This window comes from Nyctereutes procyonoides, unplaced genomic scaffold (assembly GCF_905146905.1).
Source record: "Nyctereutes procyonoides isolate TBG_1078 unplaced genomic scaffold, NYPRO_anot_genome, whole genome shotgun sequence".
Taxonomy (NCBI): domain Eukaryota; kingdom Metazoa; phylum Chordata; class Mammalia; order Carnivora; family Canidae; genus Nyctereutes; species Nyctereutes procyonoides.
The window spans coordinates 20,425,991-20,447,122 of NW_026575135.1; the positions used below are offsets into that span (position 1 = coordinate 20,425,991).

Genomic DNA, 21,132 nt, shown 5'->3' on the forward strand with positions numbered 1-21,132 from the left:
CACTATGTAATAACCCATAATGAGAATCTGTGTTGCATCCTAATGAGACTTCCTGACTAAAAACATCTGAGGTTTGAATTTATTTCCCATAAGTACCATTTCAGCTAAAAGTTTTGCTTTCTCTATGGCATGAGTGTGCCATTTGTTATCTGCTAAGTGCCCATACCTTCCCCTTCTCCATATTAATCTCCTTTGCATTCAAATACTTCTGAGAGCTGACTTAATAGTAAGCTTTTCTATATAATTTCCTTCTTGGAATGCCTAACTCTTCCTGACTTTATATCTGTTGTTCCCAAAATAGAATAGTTTACTGCTTCAAATTTCAGATTTACTGTCTATAGTGATTTAGGATGAGTTTCTGCTCTTCCTCTGAATGATCAAATTCCTTATGGCTAAAAAAATTTTTTTAAACCTTTCCCTATCATTTTGTATGGGGTAGTGTTTTTACAGTAGATGTTAGAAACTTCTTTTTTTTAAATTTTTTTTATAATTTTATTTATTTATGAGAGAGAGAGAGAGAGGGAGGGAGAGGCAAAGACATAGGCAGAGGGAGAAGCAGGCTCCATGTAGGGAGCCCGATGCAGGACTCGATCCCCGGTCTCCAGGATCACACCCTGGGCCGAAGGCAGGTGCTAAATCGCTGAGCCACCCAGGGATCCCAATGTTAGAAACTTCTATTTTGTATACCAGTACACAAGTATACAGTACGCCAATACTTGTATACACAAGTACATTGGCTATTTTAATGCCTTCGTGTTAAATTAATGAGAGGCAGTGCAGGTCAAAAATGTGAACAGTGGTCTGGGAAACAGGGTAAACTAGTACCATTTTGCTACTTGCCCAAGTCCTATTACTCTTCAGGCTACAGAAGACAGGAGAAGTGAGACTGAATGACCTTGGTGGTTTCTTTCAGATCTAAAATGATATGATTCCTTAATAGGCCTCCAAGAGGCCATTCATCTAACATTGTTGACTGCCGGCTATGGACTTGTGCCTTGCGTTATAAACACAAATGCAGACTGGATAGGGAATGCAATGGTTTGGTTATGAGAGTGTTATTATACCACAAAAACTAAATACCTATCTTTAATATTCAAGACCTACTTAATACTGAACTATAACAAAGGCAGTTACTTTGAAACTAGGATGAGCCAAAGGTCATGAACTGTTGGAGTACTTCAGGAAGACCATTAGGAGTAGCTCTATAGGAGATCCAAGGCTGCACTTATGGCGAGCTGCTTGTAGAAAAGCAGTGTCCTGTTCTATTTATTTTTTTATTTATTTATGATAGTTACACACAGAGAGAGAGAGAGAGAGAGAGAGAGAGGCAAAGACATAGGCAGAGGGAGAAGCAGACTCCATGCACCGGGAGCCCGACGTGGGATTCGATCCCAGGTCTCCAGCATCACGCCCTGGGCCAAAGGCAGCCGCCAAACCACTGTGCCACCCAGGGATCCCGCAGTGTCCTGTTCTAAAACCCAGTTCTGTCCTTACCCTGCTGTGTGGCTAGGGGAAAGTCACATCACCTCTCTGAGATACTATCTTCTTCTCTGTAAAAGGAGAGAATGATACCTTATAGACCAAGATCTCTTGAGCTCCAATCTGAATGATTATTTGAGAATAAGGAAGCTAAAGTGTCATCTCCTCAGAAAGAGAGGTTCAGCTGTTCTCTGCAAAAGAAACTGGATGCTTATCATGAGGATTATATTACCTCTTGAGAACAAGTAAATTGTTGCTCTATAGAGAGAAATGATGACATAAAAACAACATGTTCTTACTCCCAAGATTAGAATCCTAGAGGACACAGGAGCGGACATTCACCACTCACTTCTTAAAAATGAACTCTCCAGCTCACTGTAAAATACAATGAATAAAGAGTTAGGTGAGAGAGTCCATTTTCTGTGTATTAGTGAAGAGAGCCCTGTCTCCCAGTACTCTCCAAACTGTGCCTGACTCCTTATCACACTCATGCTCCTAAAGATGGACCATTTTTACTTTATTAGGAGGATTGGGGGATGGGGATGTAGAAAGTATGTCTCCTCTCTGGACTGCTTCCTTAGTTCTCCAATCAGCCTTGTCTGCTTACATTTCTTTCCCTATTCCTAATCACATTCTCTGCTTCTTGATAAAGAAAGTGATATTCTACTCTATTGCTAATGGCAATGGATTTCATGACTGGGTTGGGAACAGAGGGAAAGGATGGGATAGAGCCAGGAATGATTATCACAATTTTTTGAAAATATTTGAATTCTTTATGTGTCCTGTCAGACAAGTTTTAAATCTCATTCCCCAGATGATAAATCTTTCAGTGTTCTGAGGAACAGCTTTGGAAATAGAAGTGGTTTCAGCATCTATTTCCTTTTTAATTCTTTTTAAAATTCTCTATTTCTCTATTGGTGCAGCTTTTAGGAGATCAGTTCCAAAGGCATGCCCATGGTGTTATAGCCAGTGTCTAGCATGGCCCTACTCTGGTCTTGCCACTACATCTGCTCCAATTACCACAGGCTGGATTCTGCTTTAAATCACACTACTTCTCTACTGCCCATAGCCCAAGAGGCAGATGCCACCATCCCTCCATCATCACTTTCTTCAGCTCCTATACTTTTCAAAGCACTTTACCATTTGTAAAACCCCAAAGTAAACATCTCACTTTATTCTCTCAATAGCTCCTTAAGTTATGTAACACAAACATTATTATCCCCATTTTACAGGAGTATAAGCTGAGACAAGCTTAGAGAAGTCAAATGATTTATATGAGGTCACAGCTGACAAACAGGATTCAAATTCAAGTTTATCTGGGTAACAGAGCTCTATCCTTGCAGGAGGAAGATGGCTACAACACAATCATAATATGGAGAAATTTTATAAATCATTTTAGGGTGACTATCCGGGGAGTCCTCTAAAGATGTGGTCCTGCATCCTATAACTGACTCCCTTTCTTAGCCAGCTCCATATAGAGGTAAGTCATGCTGGGAGACATATAATGAATGGAGAGGGTAGGATGTGAGGGCCTAGAGCTAGAACATAAAAGAGATGTCACATATACCCAGGGAGACTGAACCAGTGCAGGACTGGTGGAGGATGCTGTCTCTGCCACGCTGTTTAAAACCGTGGGGAGGATCAACTCCCAGGGGCCTGGAAAGTACCTGTCTTGCTAGTGAGTCTCCAGTGAAGCCTTTTGATTCTGGGGCCACCTGAGAGGCCCAGCTGGCTTTAACAGAGTGGGACCCTTTCACAGGTGAGTAGAAACTATCCCTGCCCACTTGTTGCTCATAGCCCTGAGGGAAGACCCCTACCTTGGCTGAAGTCTATCTTCCTAGAGGGGAATGTCACAGTTGGACCAAACTACCCCTCCCAGGGCCACTACTAGCTCATACAGCACCTTTATGTGGATTAGAAAAAAAGCATCTCCTCCTCAGATGCCTTTGTGAAAACAAGAAAATAATGTTCCCTTCCTTCAGGCAGATGTAGCTCCACACCATGGTATACAATCAGCAAGTGGATTTTAGTTCCTACTGATCCTCTCAACCAGGTACCCTTGTATAGTGTTGACAACCTATACAATGGCACACAGAAGCCCAACCCTCCCCTATTCATATTGGGATGTCTGAAGATCCTAGAAGCCTCTGCCATCTCACCTCAGCATGGTAGGCCCAGCTGACCAGCCTCGTTCATGACTAGGCCACTGGAGAAGCATCAGCTTCCTTTGCTTTCACGATTGCTACACTGTTGCTACCCAAAAGGCCATCGTATCCTGATTTGCCCAGGTGCCAACATGAGTGGCCAAAGCAGATCAGAGATCATTTAAGGAGACTCCATAGCTTGAAGGAAGAAGACCAAGCTAAATAGCTAGAAGAGATTACACATATTGAGATAGGTTTAAAAGAAAAAGTAAGCTTTTAAAATAAGAATTCTGAGGGGAGCCCCGGTGGCGCAGTGGTTTGGCACCGCCTTCAGCCCAGGGCGCGATCCTGGGGACCTGGTATCGAGTCCCATGTCGGGCTCCCTGCGTGGAGCCTGCTTCTCCCTCTGCCTGTGTCTCTGCCCGCCCCCCGCCCATGAATAAATAAAATCTTTAAAAAAATAAATAAAAAATAAAATAAGAATTCTGAGATTCAAGTAGAGATTAAAAAGACAGAATCAGAATGAAGACACATGGTTTTGGGAAGTTAAAAAGACAATTTCTAAATTTAAACATTTTAATTGTGGAAGTGAAAAATAGAATGAACACCACTGAAAATTGGTTTAATGACCTGAAAGATGAAAAAGGAGAACAACCCCACCAGACCAAAAATACAAAGAAATGGAAGTTATGAGTGAAAAGGTTAAAACCATGGCTGATATATCTAGGAGAGATAAACATAATAGAGCAGCAAATGGAGCAAAATTAATAAGGGGGTGAAGCAATCATCAAAGAAGTAAAAGAAGAAAACTTTAGGGATTTTAAGCAACTTGAATTTTCAGCTAGAAAAAAGACTCATTGAATGCTATTCAGCAGTAATTTTAAAACACGCACCATACCTAGGGAGGCGCCTTGCTGGCTCAGTTGGTGGAGCATGAGACTCTTGATCTCAGGGTGGTGAGTTCAAGCCTCACAATGAGTGTGGAGATTACATAAAATAAAATAAAAATAAAATAAAATAAAATAAAATAAAATCATATACCTAGGACTTCCAGTTCTGGATAAGATAGAGGAACATATTTCTCCCTATTCTTCCTCTTAAATATAGCTAAACCCGGGATCCCTGGGTGGCGCAGCGGTTTGGCGCCTGCCTTTGGCCCAGGGCGCGATCCTGGAGACCCGGGATTGAATCCCACATCAGGTTCCCGGTGCATGGAGCCTGCTTCTCCCTCTGCCTATGTCTCTGCCTCTCTCTCTCTCTCACTGTGTGCCCATCATAAAATAAATAAGATAAAAAAAAATAAAAAAAAATATAGCTAAACCCTCTAGACACATATGTAAAACAAACATAAGGAAATTCTGAATGATGGAGAGAATGCAAACCAGCCAGGCACCTCAGGGCTCAAAAAACAACATGGCAACAAATTCTGTGGATTTTCTTTTTGCATCCTATATATCCCCGACGAGGCACTAGAGAAGCCCACAATTAGGAAATGCCAAAGGGCACAGACTTTTTTTAAAAAGGCCTCAAGAAAAGTCTGATTTCCGTAGCCAAAGGAATGGGAAAGAGCAGCCCAACAAGACAGAAGTCTTTGTGACAACATGTACCCCATTCCAGCCAAACACTAGAGTAAAAAATTACACACAGTGGTCCTACTCCCACTCTCCCACCCCTGGTCAGTGGAGGCTAAGTAGAGAACGTGGATGTTCACCCCTGCCCTTAGGTCACAAGACGAATCTCCCACTCTGCCCCAGGGTGGTATCAGCAGAAGCTGAGTGGGGAATTTGGACTTCCATCCCCACCCAGTGGTCACAAGGCACGGTTCTCTTTCCCTACCAGGACAGTGTCTGCCGAGGCCTGCTAAAACAGAATTCAAATAAGATCCAGAATCTCATAACATAATACCCAAAATGTCCAGAATACAATATTAAAAATCACTTATAATACCAAGAACCAGAAAAATCTCACCTTGAATGAAGGAAAGACAACAGATACCAAAATGGAGAAGCTGCAGATGCTAGAACGATCTGACATTGTTTTTAAAGTGGCCATCCTAAAAATGCTCCAATAACCAATCATGAGTTCTCAGATGAAAACATAGGAAATATCAACAAAGAAACAGATGTTATTTAAAAAAAAATAATGACATGGAAATGATATAACTGGAAAATACAACAAAAGAAATTAAAAACTCTCTGGATAGGGCAGCCCGGTGGCTCAGCAGTTTAGCACCGCCTTTGACCCAGGACGTGATCCTGGAGACCCAGGATCAAGTCCCACGTTGGGCTCCCTGCATGGAGTCTGCTTCTCTCTCTGCCTGTGTCTCTGCCTCTCTCTCTCTCTCTAAGTCTCTCATGAATAAATAAATAAAATCTTTTTAAAAAAAACTCTCTGGATATACTCAATAGTAAAGCAGAGGTAACAAAGGATAAAATCGGTGAATTTAAGGGAAGATTAATAAAATACAACCCATTCAAGCAACTGAGAAAAAATATATTGGGGGAAAAAAGAACAGAGTCCAGCTAAGACTCATAAGAGTTTCAGAAGGGCAAGAGAGACAAAGCAGGACTGAAAAAGCAGTTGAAGAAATAATAGCTGAAAATTCCCCAAATTTGGCAAAAGACAAAAGTCAGTTCGAAGAAGTAGTTGTGCAAATTCCAGAAGGGATAAACACAAAGAAACAGAAATTCACATCAAGGCATCATAATTATACTTCTGTAAACTAATGACAAGAAAACTTTAAAAGTCTGATAGCAGAGAGAAATGACAAATGGCTTATTAGAGTACTGTCTATTAGAACACCAATTCCAATGACAGCCAAATTCTTGTTTGAAATGGAGGCCAGAGGAAGTGGTGCAATGTTTTTCAAGTGCTGAAAGAAAATCAGCATCAACTTAAAATTCTATATCCAGTAAAAAAAATATCCTTCAGAAATAAAAGTGAAAAACTAAGGGAAATTATGACCAATAAAGCTTCCCTGAAAAGATGACTAGGGGTAATTCTTCAAACACAAAAGCAATGATAAAAGAAGGAAACTTAAAAAAAAAAGGAAACTTGGAATATCAGAAATAAAGAAAGAATGACAGAAAGAATAAAAATATTGGTTAGTGTAATAAAATGTCATTTTCCTCTTGAGTTTTCTGATTTATGTTTGGTATTGGAAACAAAAATTATAATATTGTTAGATGTTTTCAATGTATATAATATTTAAGATAATCAGGACACCTGGGTGGCTCAGAGGTTAAGAGTCTGCCTTCGGCTTAAGGAGTGATCCTGGAGGTCCAGGATCGAGTACCACATCAGGCTCCCTACATGGAGCCTGCTTCTCCCTCTGCCTTTTTCTCTGCCTCCCTCTTTCTGTGTCTCTCATGAATAAACAAATAAAATCTTTTTAAAATTTTTTTGAATTATTTAAGACAATCATATTAAAAAGGAGAGAGGGTAAAGGGACCTAAATGTGCATTTCTCTTGAAGTGGTAAAATGTCAGCATCCGTAAACTGTGATAAGTTATATTTGACAAAAAAAATGTAACTTTATATTTGACCAGAAATATACTAAAAAACATTATAGACAATTCAAATTGGAATTCTAAAAAATTGCTCAAGTAATTCACAGGGAAGCATGCAAGATAGGAACGGAAAATGGGGGACAAACAAAATAAATAATTAAATGTCAGACTTAAGTCCTAATATTTCAATAATTACAGTAAATGTAACTAGTCTAAATATACCAATTAAAAGACAGATATTGGCAGAACAGAGTTTTAAAAACATGCCCTGGTGAAATTCCTGAACTCCAAGAACAAAGCATTAAGATCCTAAGCTTCCAGGCAATGTGAATAGCTTACTTACGAAGGAAAGAGAGTCGCCCCGAATTATTTTGTGGACCCCACAAACTGCCCTTCTTAAAATTTATTGAGACCTAATATTTGTTAGTCAATGTTCTTTTTTTTTTAACAAAAGATTTTATTTATTTATTCATGAGAGACAAAGAGAGAGAGAGGCAGAGACACAGGCAGAAGGAGAAGCAGGCTCTATGCAGGGAGCCTGATGTGGGACCCAATCCCAGGTCTCCAGGATCACGCCCTCGGCCAAAGGCAGGCACCCAACCGCTGAGCCACCCATATGGCTCATGGGTGTCAATGTTAGTCAATGTTCTAAGCAGTTCATGTCATCTCATTTTTTAATTCTATGTGATATATGTTATTAGGTCCCCTGTTATATAGATGAGGAGACTTTCCCAAGGTCATTTAATTAGAATCTAAGACCTTATATTCAAACCCTGGAAAGAAATGAACAAAACTAAAGAGTGACTATAAGTTAGCTCCTTGAACAAGAGAGCAAGAAGAGAACTCCCAGACAGTGAACAACATACTGGAAGGTTCCAAGGATGGAAAGGAAAACCTATTATATGCCAGGTATTTTTTTTTTTAGATTTTATTCATTTATTCATGATAGAGAGAGAGAGAGAGAGAGGCAGAGACACAGGCAGAGGGAGAAGCAGGCTCCACACCAGGAGCCCAACACAGGACTCCATCCTGGGACTCCAGAATCACACCCTGGGGTGAAGGCAGGCACTGAACCGCTGAGCCATCCAGGGATCCCCATGCCGGGTATTTTAAATACACTATTAATTATGGCAAAACCCCAACAAACAGGTATTAGGGTGTTCCTTTTGCTGATGAAGAGATTCAGCAAAGTTAAATAACTTGATCAAAATAATCCAGTAGTAGGTGATAGTCATAACTTAAATCTGGGTCAGCCACCATCCGCTATTGGGTTGACAAGCCAGAAAGGCTCTTAGGACATATTTCCCATGATGGTTGTCTTTGTCATTCCATAGTTTCCCTGTAGTGTCCCAGCAATTAAAACTTTAAAGAGAAAAGGATCTGTCCTACCTTTCTTGGTGATTTTAGCAAGCCCACTGGGTCTGAGTGTCATCTATAAAAGAAAGAATTGAGCTACATCAGTGTTTTTGTTTTTAATTTAACTTAATTTAAAGTAAACTCTATGCCTGACATGGGGCTTAAACCCACGACCCTGAGATCAAGTCTCATTACTGAGCCAGCCAGGTGCCCCTATGGCACCTTGACTTTTTAAATATCTTAATTTTTTTTTTTTTTAAGATTTTAAGTAATCGGGATCCCTGGGTGGCGCAGCGGTTTGGCGCCTGCCTTTGGCCCAGGGCGCGATCCTGGAGACCCCGGATCGAATCCCACGTCGGGCTCCCGGTACATGGAGCCTGCTTCTCCCTCTGCCTGTGTCTCTGCCTCTCTCTCTGTGTGTGTGTGTGACTATCATAAATAAATAAACATTTAAAAAAAATATTTTAAGTAATCTCCACACCCAGCATGGGGCTCAAACCTACAACACCAAGATCAAGAGTTGCACAATCTACCAGCTAAGCCAGCCAGAAGCCCCTAGTATTTTTCTAACTTTGGTGAAGGGTAGACCAGTGGAATCTTTTATTCAATTCAAAGCCTATTAAATAGAAGCTCAATGTAGAAGACAGGTATAAGCAGAGCAAATCTGACTGAAGGGAGATCTAGACTGTAGTGCTAGCCTAAACCCTCTTCAGTTAAAACACTCTTTTACAACCATGAATTCTGGAAGTAGTTCATGGAGAAACCCTGGACACAGGGGAGTGTGTTGGAGGCATTCTCTTCCATCTTCAGTGTAGGATAGGGAGAGAGATTGATGACCTAGATTTTGTTAAAAACAAGGCTTTATTCATGTTTTGTTACGATGGACTATGTACCGAGACATTGTGTCTTAGTCTTTTCTTTGAATCAGGGATGTTCTGGGAAGGATCTGGGCCATGGATTCAGACGTGGCTTGAATACCAGCTCTTCCTCTTGTTAGTTTTGTGACCTTGGACAACTAATGTAACCTTTCAGTTTTCACATCATAATAAACAGATAATACTGACCTTGGGGAGTGTTGTAGGAATCAAATTAAATAAGGATAAAGCACCTAGCAGAGAATCAGGGTATTGTAGACATTTGATTAAAAGCAGCTATTATTATACACTTTGAAACTCCCAGATCTTGGGGCGCCTGGGTGGCTCAGTCCACTAAGTGTCTAACTCTTGATTTCATCTCAAGTCATGATATCAGGGTTATGAGATCAAGCTCCACAGTGGGCCTGGCACTGGGTATGGAGTCTGCTTGGGATTCTCTCTTTCCTTCCACGCTTCCCCCAACCCCCTTCCCTCTCTGAAAAAATAAAAAGAAACTGCCAGATCTTAACACTTTAAATCTGCTTTTTCTTTCACAATTTGTGGAGTTTGGGTCTTTCTTCTCTTTTTTTCTTTTCTCTTTTTAAAAGATGTAGATTGATAAATATAAAAAGAGATGAACTTTTTGTGAAAGAATGCTGAAACTACTGTAAATTTAAGTTGTGGATTATGAAAAAAACACAATGACACTGAAGAAATATATAACCTAGACCCCAATTAATGACTGTTATACATGCTGATTAGCTTGAAACCAAACAGCAAGCATTCACAAAATAATCCATTATTAAAACATACATTTTTTTCAAAAATAAAAGATCCTTTTCTGATCCTAGTATTGACCAGACAAGGATAACCTGATTTTACAGACCTTCTGTCTTAAAATAAGTGATGTTTTGTGCATCATCATACAGTTGGGGGCATAGCCTGACCTTCTAAAGCCTACGGTTTATAGAGGCTAAAGTCATGGAAGATTTCCTATAATGGTCCATGAATTCCTGCCACTTTCCATGAAACTTAATGGGAGAACATTTTAGAGCATACGGTACTTTGTCAACTGATACTAATGTGTCCATTAGTGTGATTCCAGAGGGAATTTCAGTCTATGCCTAGAGAACGGTCACTTGGGGAACAGAAATAGCTACTTACAGCCACCATCTCCCAACAACTCTGTCCTCTGTCCAGCCTCCTCCTCTTTCAGTCCTACCAGGAAACGACATATAACTAGGTATGTGCCATTAATGGTATCTGCATTATCCACACTTGAGCCATAATCCCTTAGGGCATACCACCTTGATGTTCTTCAAGACCTTATACAGACAATATCTCATTTGACCTTCACAGTACTCCTCTGAGCTAGGTTTTGTTATCCCATTCCACAGATGAGGAAAACAGAAGTACACAACAGTTAAACTATTACTTCGAGGTCAGAGGTTAAGTGGCAGAGCTATGCTTTGTCTAATGCAATGGCCCAGCCCCACGCTGGATGTATGGAGGCATATACTTGGACTGACTGGGTCTGTGAATTGCTGTGCTTTGCTAGCCTGATGTGGCCCAAATTAAATACATCCACATTTATTCATTCATTAAAATAACATTGACTAGGAGAGTATGGGTAAGGCATGTGCTATAATGGTGATAGTGTCCTAGAAAGTTCCAGAGCTTTGGAGTCACTCAGAACACAGATATATAGATATCTTGATTCTCATCAAGTGCTAGGTATTAGTAAGGAGTGCTATGAAGAACACAGGTGAATCACACGGGGTCCTGACCCTCAAACATCTCTGAGGGTTTTTTTTTTTTTGTTAAGATTTTATTTATCTGAGAGAGAGTAAAAGAGATCACAGAGGGAGAAAGAGAAGCAGACTCCCCGTTGAGCACAGAGCCCAACTCAGGCTTGATTGGAAGACCCCAAGACCACTACCTGAGCCAAAGGCAGAAGCCCAACTGACTGAGCCACCCAGGAGCCCCTGAAGTTTATATAAATTATATGATGATCTGAAAAAATAAAACAGTTGAATCCCTATCTTACTTCTTATATCTTACTCTTCATTTTAAAATAAAATCCAAATGAATCAAATATTTTCATGGTGGAATCATAAAAGGACTATTAGAAAATACTGGCTAATGTACAAGGAAGATCATAAACATTAAACAAAAGAGCAATAGACATTTTTACATGAAAATTAAAAATCTTGCATGGGGGAAACCAACATAAGGTTAGTCAAAAGATAAATGAAAAGTTAGGGAAAATACGATACAGATAACAAATCAGGGATAAATAAATAAGGGATATATATGAAGTTTCTAAATATATATATACACATATATATATACACACATATATATACATATATACAAAGTTTCTAAAAAGCAGTAATTAACAGACCAACAACCCTATAAAAAATGGGCAAAAGATAGGAATAGCTAATTCATGGTAAAGCAATTATAAATGGTTCATCTACAGAAGTGCTCAAACTTACTCATAAGAGATGGAAATAAAGGCAACACTGAGATATCATGTTATCTAACATAATGGCAAAGATTGGAAGTTTCCTAATACATGTGTTGTTGGAGACATTGAAAAACAAACTCATGTTTTGTTGGCAGGAGTGTAAATTGGCACATTTTCTCTGAAGGGCAATTTAGCAATATCTATGAAAAATTTTAAAATGTGGATCAATAGCAAAACATTTTAAACAACCAAAATGGGGGATCCCTGGATGGCTTGGAGGTTTAGTGCCTGCCTTTGGCCCAGGGCACGATCCTGGGGTCCCGGGATCGAGTCCTGCATCGGGCTCCCGGCATGGAGCCTGCTTCTCCCTCCTCCTGTGTCTCTGCCTCTGTGTGTGTGTGTGTGTGTGTGTGTGTGTCTATCATAAATAAATAAATAAATCTTTAAAAAATACAAATTAAAAAAAATAAACAACCAAAATGCCCATCATAATTATGGCACATGCATTTAATGAAATGCCATATAACTATAAAAAAAGAAAAAGAAAGCTCTTTAGCTACTACCCATTGAAAACAATTTTTATGATATATTGTTAGTTTTTTTAAAGCAAGGTGCAGGGCAGCCCCCGTGGCTTAGCAGTTTGGCGCTGCCTTCGGTCCTGGGTGTGATCCTGGAGACCTGGGATTGAGTCCCACATCAGGCTCCCTGCATGGAGCCTGCTTCTCTCTCTACCTGTGTCTCTGCCTCTCTCTCTCTCTCTCTCTCTGTGTGTGTGTGTGTGTATGTCTCTGTCTCTCATGAATAAATAAAATCTAAAAAAAAAAAAAGCCAAGGCACAAAGTCACAAATACAATGTGCTACCATTTGCACTTTTAAAAACGGAAGGAAATCAGTATTCAAGAATATATACGAAACCCTTAACACTGGTTGATAAGGGGGAAAAAAGAACTAAAAAAGGCTGAAGGACTGGAATGAAAGCTAACCTTTCACATATACCCTTTGTATCTTCTGAATTTTTTAATGGTATTAAATGTTTTTGAACTTTTCTATTGAAAAGATCTTTTAACAACCGTTTCAATTCTAGGAATTACCTCTACAGAGTATTTACACATGTGTTTCATACATTCAAAGATATTCACTGAAGTATTTTATATAATGGCTGGCAACTGAAAACATCCTAAATGCCAACTAAGAAGAGAGCTTCATAGATTATAATTCAGTCATACAAAGAGTTATATACAATCATTAAAAAGAAGTTGGTGGTACTCTATGGATTAATAAAGAATAATCTTGGGATCCCTGGGTGGTGCAGCGGTTTGGCGCCTGCCTTTGGCCCAGGGCGCGATCCTGGAGACCCGGGATCGAATCCCACGTCGGGCTCCCGGTGTATGGAGCCTGCTTCTCCCTCTGCCTGTGTCTCTGCCTCTCTCTCTCTCTCTGTGTGACTATCATAAATAAATAAAAATAAAAAAAAGAATAATCTTAAACCGTTTTGAATAAAAAATATATATATAGAATAGTCTGTCATGTGCTTATAGTATGCATGTATTTATTTTTTTAATAATAAATTTATTTTTTATTGGTGTTCAATTTGCCTACATACAGAATAACACCCAGTGCTCATCCCGTCAAGTGCCCCCCCTCAGTGCCCGTCACCCATTCACCTCCACTCCCTGCCCTCCTCCCCTTCCACCACCCCTAGTTCGTTTCCCAGAGTTAGGAGTCTTCATGTTCTGTCTCCCTTTCTGATATTTCCTACCCATTTCTTCTCCCTTCCCTTCTATTCCCTTTCACTATTATTTATATTCCTCAAATGAATGAGACCATATAATGTTTGTCCTTCTCCGATTGACTTATTTCACTCAGCATAATACCCTCCAGTTCCATCCACATTGAAGCAAATGGTGGGTATTTGTCATTTCTAATGGCTGAGTAATATTCCATTGTATACATAAACCACATCTTCTTTATCCATTCATCTTTCTTTTTTTAAATTTTTTTAAAGGTTTTATTTATCCATTCATGAAAGACACAGAGAGAGAGAGAGAGAGAGAGAGAGAGGCAGAGACACAGGCAGAGGGAGAAGCAGGCTCCATGCAGGGAGCCTGACATGGGACTCCATCCCAGGTCCCCAGGATCACACCCTGGACTGAAGATGGCACTAAACCTCTGAGCCACCCGGGCTGCCCTCCATTCATCTTTCAATGGACACTGAGGCTCCTTCCACAGTTTGGCTATTGTGGACATTGCTGCTATAAACATCGGGGTACAGGTGTCCCGGCGTTTCATTGCATCTGCATCTTTGGGGTAAATCCCCAGCAGTGCAATTGCTGGGTCATAGGGCAGGTCTATTTTTAACTCTTTGAGGAACCTCCACAGTTTTCCAGAGTGGCTGCACCATTTCACATTCCCACCAACAGTGTAAGAGAGTTCCCTTTTTTCTGCATCCTCTCCAACATTTGTGGTTTCCTGCCTTAGTATGCATGTATTTAGACTCCATAAGACCATAGACTATTTCTGGAAGAATATACAAGAAACTACCAATATTGGTTGCCTGGTGGTGGGAAGGGTGGGTAGTTTGGTGGGAGGCAGGGGACTGACATGTGGCTGAGGGTCAGATGTAGGAAGACAATTTCCTTTTCACTGTACATCTCTTTGTGGCTTTGGAATGATTTACCATATGCAAATATTATATAATCAACAAAACAAGTTCTAAGTACATTATGTTCAAATATAAGTGCCTGCTTGGGGCAGCTCCGGGTGGCTCAGCAGCTTAGCACCGCCTTCAGCCCAGGGTGTGATCCTGGAGACCCCGGATCGAGTCCCACGTTGGGCTCCCTGTGAGGAGTCTGCTTCTCCCTCTGCCTGGGTCTCTGCCTCTCTCTCTCTCTCTGTGTGTCTCTCATGAATAAATAAATAAAATATTTTTAAAAATAAGTGCCTGCTTGTATTGAGTCAAAAGTTGCTTCCCTGTGAGTTCTACCTGTTGATTCAGCCTCTATCATTGGGGTCACTGTAAAGTAGGTTTAACCCCCTTTCATTCTAGACAGGGGTGATATCTGATACTCTGAGTCCTCACTTCTCCAGCCAAGCTCCCTCAAAATAGTTCTAGGAAAGATCCTTCCTCATCCTTGTCCCAGTCTTTGGACCCTCTCTGATCCCTAGGATTTCTTAGAAAGAGCATTACCTAAAGCTGAACACTGCTTTTCATGCAGTGTAGTGGGCTGCTGTCACCTCTCCACTGCTGCTATGACCTTCTCCCTACTGGAGTTTCTGCCTTGGATGGGGAGAGTCAAGCCAGTGGGGAATGGCAGGAATACATCATCCCCCTTTCTTCCAGACCATGGAGGTGAGGCTAGCCTGGTGCTTTTTCCTTTCTTTTGGAGGGGAGGGGTGAAGTGGTCTTCCTGCACCTTGTTACCTCTTACCTGCAGCAGAGTCTGGTTCAGAGTGGCTGAAGGAAGGGGCAGTTTAGAACACAGTGTTCATGAGACATTCATGAAGCATTTAAGAATGAGAAATGCTAAGGTGGTTCAGTTGTGAGGGGCTGTGTTCAGGAAAGCAGCTTCAAGTGATGTTGGGAAGGAGCAAAGTGAATTCACAGCTGGCTTAAAGATGTGTTTATGTATACTGGACTTTCCTTGACTATTGTGTGTCTGCATCAAAATAAGGACGTCTCACGGGATCCCTGGGTGGCGCAGCGGTTTGGCGCCTGCCTTTGGCTCAGGGCGCGATCCTGGAGACCCGGGATCGAATCCCACATCGGGCTCCCGGTGCATGGAGCCTGCTTCTCCTTCTGCCTGTGTCTCTGCCTCTCTCTCTCATTCTATGTGACTATCATAAATAAATAAAAAATTTAAAAAAAAAAAAAACAAAAAAAAACAAAATAAGGACGTCTCTGAGCTGCTCTGGGAAGGGCAAGACGGACCTCTATGGTCTCTGCAAACACTTCTACCCTTGATATCATCATGAATTTACCTTACCCCTTGGCCTTTCTTTTCTTTTGTATAATGCTTGTTATTGTTGTTTTTCTGATTATGATAATAATACACATCCATGATAAAAAATTTAGAAAATACAGAAAAGTTTAGAAAAGAAAACCCATAATCTTATTATATATCATCATCTTTTTCTATTTCTGTTTAGTTTGTTTCTTACAAAATTGACTACCTGGCATACAATTTTGTATTCTACTCCTTTGACCTGACATTATAGCCTAACATTTTCCATGTTAACTGTTTTTAAAACTATGATCAGTAATACTTCAAAATGGTCTCTCATGAAGACATACGGTAATTTATTTAATCATTCACCTATTTTTAGACATTGTTTCCAATTTCCCCCTAAAATTGCTATGATTAACACCTTTGTGCATAAATCAACATCTGCCTCCTTGATTATGTTTTAGAGTAAAATTCCTAAAAGCAGAATTCTTGGGGCAACTTGGTGGTGCAGTTGGTTAAGCAATCAAATCTTGATATTAACTCAGGTTGTGAACTTGGGGTCATCATATCAAGTCCCACAACAGCCCCATGACGAGCCCTGCTTGGGGCTCCATGCTCAGTGTAGAGTCGGCTTCTCTCCCTCTTTCTGCCCCTTTCCTGCCTGCACTCTCTCTCTCTCAGAAAAATGAATAAATCTTCAAAAAAAACATAGATGATATAGATAGATAGATAGATAGATAGATAGATAGATAGATAGATAAATGTAGAATTCTTGAGTCAAAGGGCTCTTCATACATACTGTTCAACTGCACTCCAGGAGAGATGAATCAATTCGCTGTGCATATACAGGGACCCATTTTGCCTCACATTTGCCAAACTGAGCATCATGAAAAAAAACTTTTTTACTAATTTTATAGGTAACAAAATGATATCTCATCATTTTAAAAACGTATTTGCATTTATGTGATTACCAGTGAAGCTAAAATATGCTTTCATGTGTTTATCGATATCTATCGGTAATTGTATCGGTTTAGGTTTGTGGACTTCGGGCCTCTTTGAATGTTGCTCAGATTTCAGGGGGGTTCTATATAAAGCACCTGCCCAATAGTATTGCCATCAGTACTTAAGCTAATCAGGCAATGTTTTCATTATTAATATTGAGTTTTTATATAAGCACTTTTATACTTGCTTTTCTCATGGAGCAGCATTGAGGAACAAACAAAAGGTGTCTAAACAACTGCATGTATATTTAAAAGTACAGATTGCAAGTGCCTTCCATTATCTTCCATGAGGCTAATTGAGCCTAAAAGGATCCTGATATGAAATATCAGCATTACAGAAAATGAATCCTTGTGTTTAGTGGTAAGTGCTCTCCGTAGTAATCAGAATAATTGTATTACGTAGTTCTGAAAAGACAAGGAAAGATTCTTTCTATTTCACTGTGTAGGAGCAGGAGATGAGGCTAGGCAGCAAGGAGTGTATACTTGGCCCTGGGCTGGATCCTAGAATGCCAAGATCCTATCCCTAGTTCAATCTTTGACTCTAGTCTCACTTGTCATAGAACTCAAAACAGGTCTTGGATATTTTAAGGACATCTCTCTCAATTTACAGACAAGGAAACAGAGATTCGGGGTGGGGACAGAAGTCTCTTAGCTGAAGTTATGGGTTTCTTTTCCATGGAAATGACTCCTTTGAAAAGGGAGAAGAATGGACTATTGGTCTGTATGACCAGTTATAGCAGATGCTATACTGGAACAGCGGATATAACTGTGCATCATTTGTTCATCCATAGAGGGGCCCACCCAGCCAGTCCCTCAGATTTCTTCCCAGCTCTGTTCCTCTGTGAGTCATTGATGGGAAGGTTATTTTTTTATCCTGGAGATAGACTGAGTCCCTGTCTGGATAAAATATGTCACAGCCTGTAGTCTCTGGAGGAACTAGCCTATGGATAGCTGGACACAGCTACTCACCATTACCAGAAAAACAAATGGAAGGTTCTATTTGTCTTACAGTGTGCCATCTTCACAGTATACGGTAAGCATTTTTAGTTTGCTCACAAACTGCCTTGCAACTTTAAAATCTAGATCCAAATCAGCAAGGGCAGTCTGTCCAGCAAACCCAGAAAAGTAAGTATGAAGCCTTACCACCCATGGGCCTGTGGCTTCTGTAATGGCTGCTGCAGCACCTGCACACTCCATTCAAAGGGAAGTACTCCTGGGACACATGCCAGGCGGCAGTCTCTGAGCACATGTTCTTGGCAGGTGCGTCATGGGACACTCTGCAGCAAACAACTACAGATGTGCTCTGTGACAGAAAGGTGTTATCAATAGTTACAATTCCCCCATGGGGATCTGGAGTTCTTGAAGAAAAAATCAGCCATATGGGGGAAGATTATGGCTGTTTTCAATTCTCTGGGGGTCCATGTAGTACAAGACAAATTCAGCCTATCCTGTGGGCCTCAAGGGCAGAGCCACAACCAATGGGACTGGAGATGGCTGGAAAGCAGAGCTGAAGGCAATAGAAGGAAGACTTCAGGAGTGAAGTCAGACTTCCATATTAGGTTAGGGTTCCTTCCCTCCTGCACTGGCAAAAGTGGGAGTACCTGACTTTACAACCAACGAAAGCAAAACTAGGCCCTATCAAATGTGGTATTAGTAGACATGACTCAGTGTTATCCATAGAGGGGAGCAACTTGATCTGTAGCCAGCTCTACTCAAACGTGACCCTCCAAAAATTCTTAACTCCTCTATTTCCTTCCCTTACAAGGAAAATTGGTTCCATGTGAGGTCCCTCTGGGCCCTACAGTTCTCAGTTTATAATCCTACATACCTGTATCCACACCATCCAACCCTTTCAACAGACAGATCACTGTATTGCTCTCATTCAGCTGCATTTCTGAAACACTTGAACACCACCATTCTAACAATCTTTGTCCAAAGTATTCAAAAAGTGTCTCACTTCAGAAATTTTTGCTGAAAAATTCCAGATTATTGTAAGAGATGAGGAGAGAGGGTATTGGACATTATGTTTTCACAAAGCCAGATGGAGAGCTTTGTTCAATTGTGTACTTCTCTATTAGATTTTGACACTGAATTTTCTTCACAATATAAAAATATGTTTTAGAAAGGTCAGAAAGGTAAAAAGAATTTTCATTAAGGAAAAAAGTTGCCATTTGTCATTAAATTACTAAGAAGACAGAGGTATAAAAGTATTTTTGACTATGCTTAGAATTCTTAAATAGCCTTAACTGTTTTCCAGTCTAACTGCCTACTTTTTCAGATGAGGTCTAAAGAGATTAAAGTAAGGCAGCAACTGCACATTGCCTACCCAGTATCCATCCTGCACTTCTTCCTTAGTAACAAAGTCCTGGGTATTGTGCCCAACTGAAACTTTACATTTCCTAGTCTGCACCCCGGATAAAGATGCCCATTGGGATTTAATCTCTTGGGAAAAGATTCCCAGGAAAGCTCTTTAATAAAGTACCCCCTTTGCCCTTCCCTATTTCTTCCTTCCAGTTATCTGGGCTGTGAATAAAATAGCTGGAGCTGTAGCAGCCATTGGGACCATGAGGTGATCTTAAATATGGAAACCTATGCTAAAGACTAGGGAACAAAAGGACATAAGGAGCTTGAATATATGTTGTGCTCTCTAGGGTAGCCACTAAAATAATAATAAAAGAATGTATAATTAAGAACTTCAGAGAAGGGAAAAAAGGAATAGTGTATAATAGTTGATTCATCCAAAATAAGGTGAGGAAAACTATAGAAAAGAATATAAAACAGGTGAGACAAATAGAAAACAAATAATAAGATAGTGGCTGTAAACTCAAACAAATCACAAGCCTAACTAGCTGCTGGAGCCCCATCTATCATATCCCCCACACTGGCCAAAGTGGGGATAATCTGAACCTCAATGAGGATATAAGAGCACTGGATTAAAACTCACCTAGTATGTTTAATTCCATGAATTCATAATGATATAAAAATCCTATTTGATTATCTTTGGAAAATGCTAGGGAACCAATTCATTACCTTGAAAGCTGGCAAATAAAGGGGGGAAGAATGGAGTATTTAATCTGTCTTTCCTATATAAACTGTAGCCAGTTGTGTGCTGGTGAATGTCTAACAACTGACTCTAGGGGGAAAGCCCTGATTCGTACCATTTGCCAACTTCCATGTTGTAAATTCTCTTACCGTGGCCAATTTCAAGCTACCAATGTGATATCAATGAACATAGGATTGGGAAGAGACATGCACAACTGACTCTCAAGAGCTGGTAAAATGTGGCTTAAGCACACAGCTGACAATATCTCTGAGTAGCAAAATAGTGGGTGAAGGGAAACATCTCTTAGTCAAAAGTATCCCAACTTATAAGTAAAAGAGAAATAATAGAACATCACCATTTTGCAACTTGTAGTGATTTAATGGATTTGGCATTGAGCACCAGAGCTACTAACACCACACTAGTAGGTGCAACTGAACATCATGTGCCTCCAGATGAAAGAATGCCACACCACTTAGAGTCCTACCAGTGGGATCCAACCCAACTCCACAGAGTCTCTGGATCCAGCTGCTAGTTGTTTTTTTTTTTTAATTTTTATTTATTTATGATAGTCACACACAGAGAGAGAGAGAGAGAGAGAGAGAGAGAGAGAGGCAGAGACACAGGCAGAGGGAGAAGCAGGCTCCACGCACAGGGAGCCCGACGTGGGATTCGATCCTGGGTCTCCAGGATCGCGCCCTGGGCCAAAGGCAGGCGCCAAACTGCTATGCCACCCAGGGATCCCCCAGCTGCTAGTTTTGCAGGAAATATAAAGAACAGGGGATTATGTTAAACTGCACCATGAGTGTGGAATAAGAATCCAGGTTGCAGGAAACCCCACAGGTCAAGTGGTCTAGGTTCTTCAGCAGGTGAATTATGAGAATAAGAAAGGAATGGAAGGGAGGCTGGTAGATTAAAAGAGATGTAATTGGGCAGCCCGGGTGGCTCAGCGGTTTAGCGCCGCCTTCAGCCCAGGGCACGATCCTGGAGACCCGGGATTGAGTCCCACATCGGGCTCCCTGCATGGAACCTGCTTCTCCCTCTGCCTGTGTCTCTGCCTCTCCCTCTCTCTCTCTCTCTCTCTGACTCATGAATAAATAAAATCTTTAAAAAAAAAATAAAAGAGACGTAAATGACATAATGAACTTTAATGGGCAAGATATTTTATGGACGGATTAACATATAATGTCTGGGGATGCAGAGTTAGGTGATGGAACTATAAACAAACTCAAGGAAATGATCATTCTAAGAGTAATCACTTTTTACTGGAATGGAGTTTGAGACTTGCGGTGGGCACATGGAGGGCCCTGGGTTCGCTGCAGGGTCCTATTTCGT

General features: G+C 40.7%; 1 protein-coding gene across 4 annotated transcripts in view; it reads right to left on the reverse strand.

The window, feature by feature from the left end:
• The window catches only part of FRMPD1 (FERM and PDZ domain containing 1), a 143,308-nt gene that overhangs the window by 95,753 nt on the left and 26,423 nt on the right, over positions 1–21,132 (reverse strand). For 2 of the 4 annotated variants that reach the window (XM_055302278.1, XM_055302275.1), the window contains exon 2: positions 8,522–8,564. The exons of 1 other annotated variant lie outside the window; for it this stretch is intronic. The gene's annotated coding sequence lies outside the window, so the exon portion shown is untranslated. Of the gene's footprint in view, positions 1–8,521; positions 8,565–10,506; positions 10,525–21,132 lie in introns of those variants that run through there. One more of the 4 variants, XM_055302277.1, reaches the window with a different exon arrangement.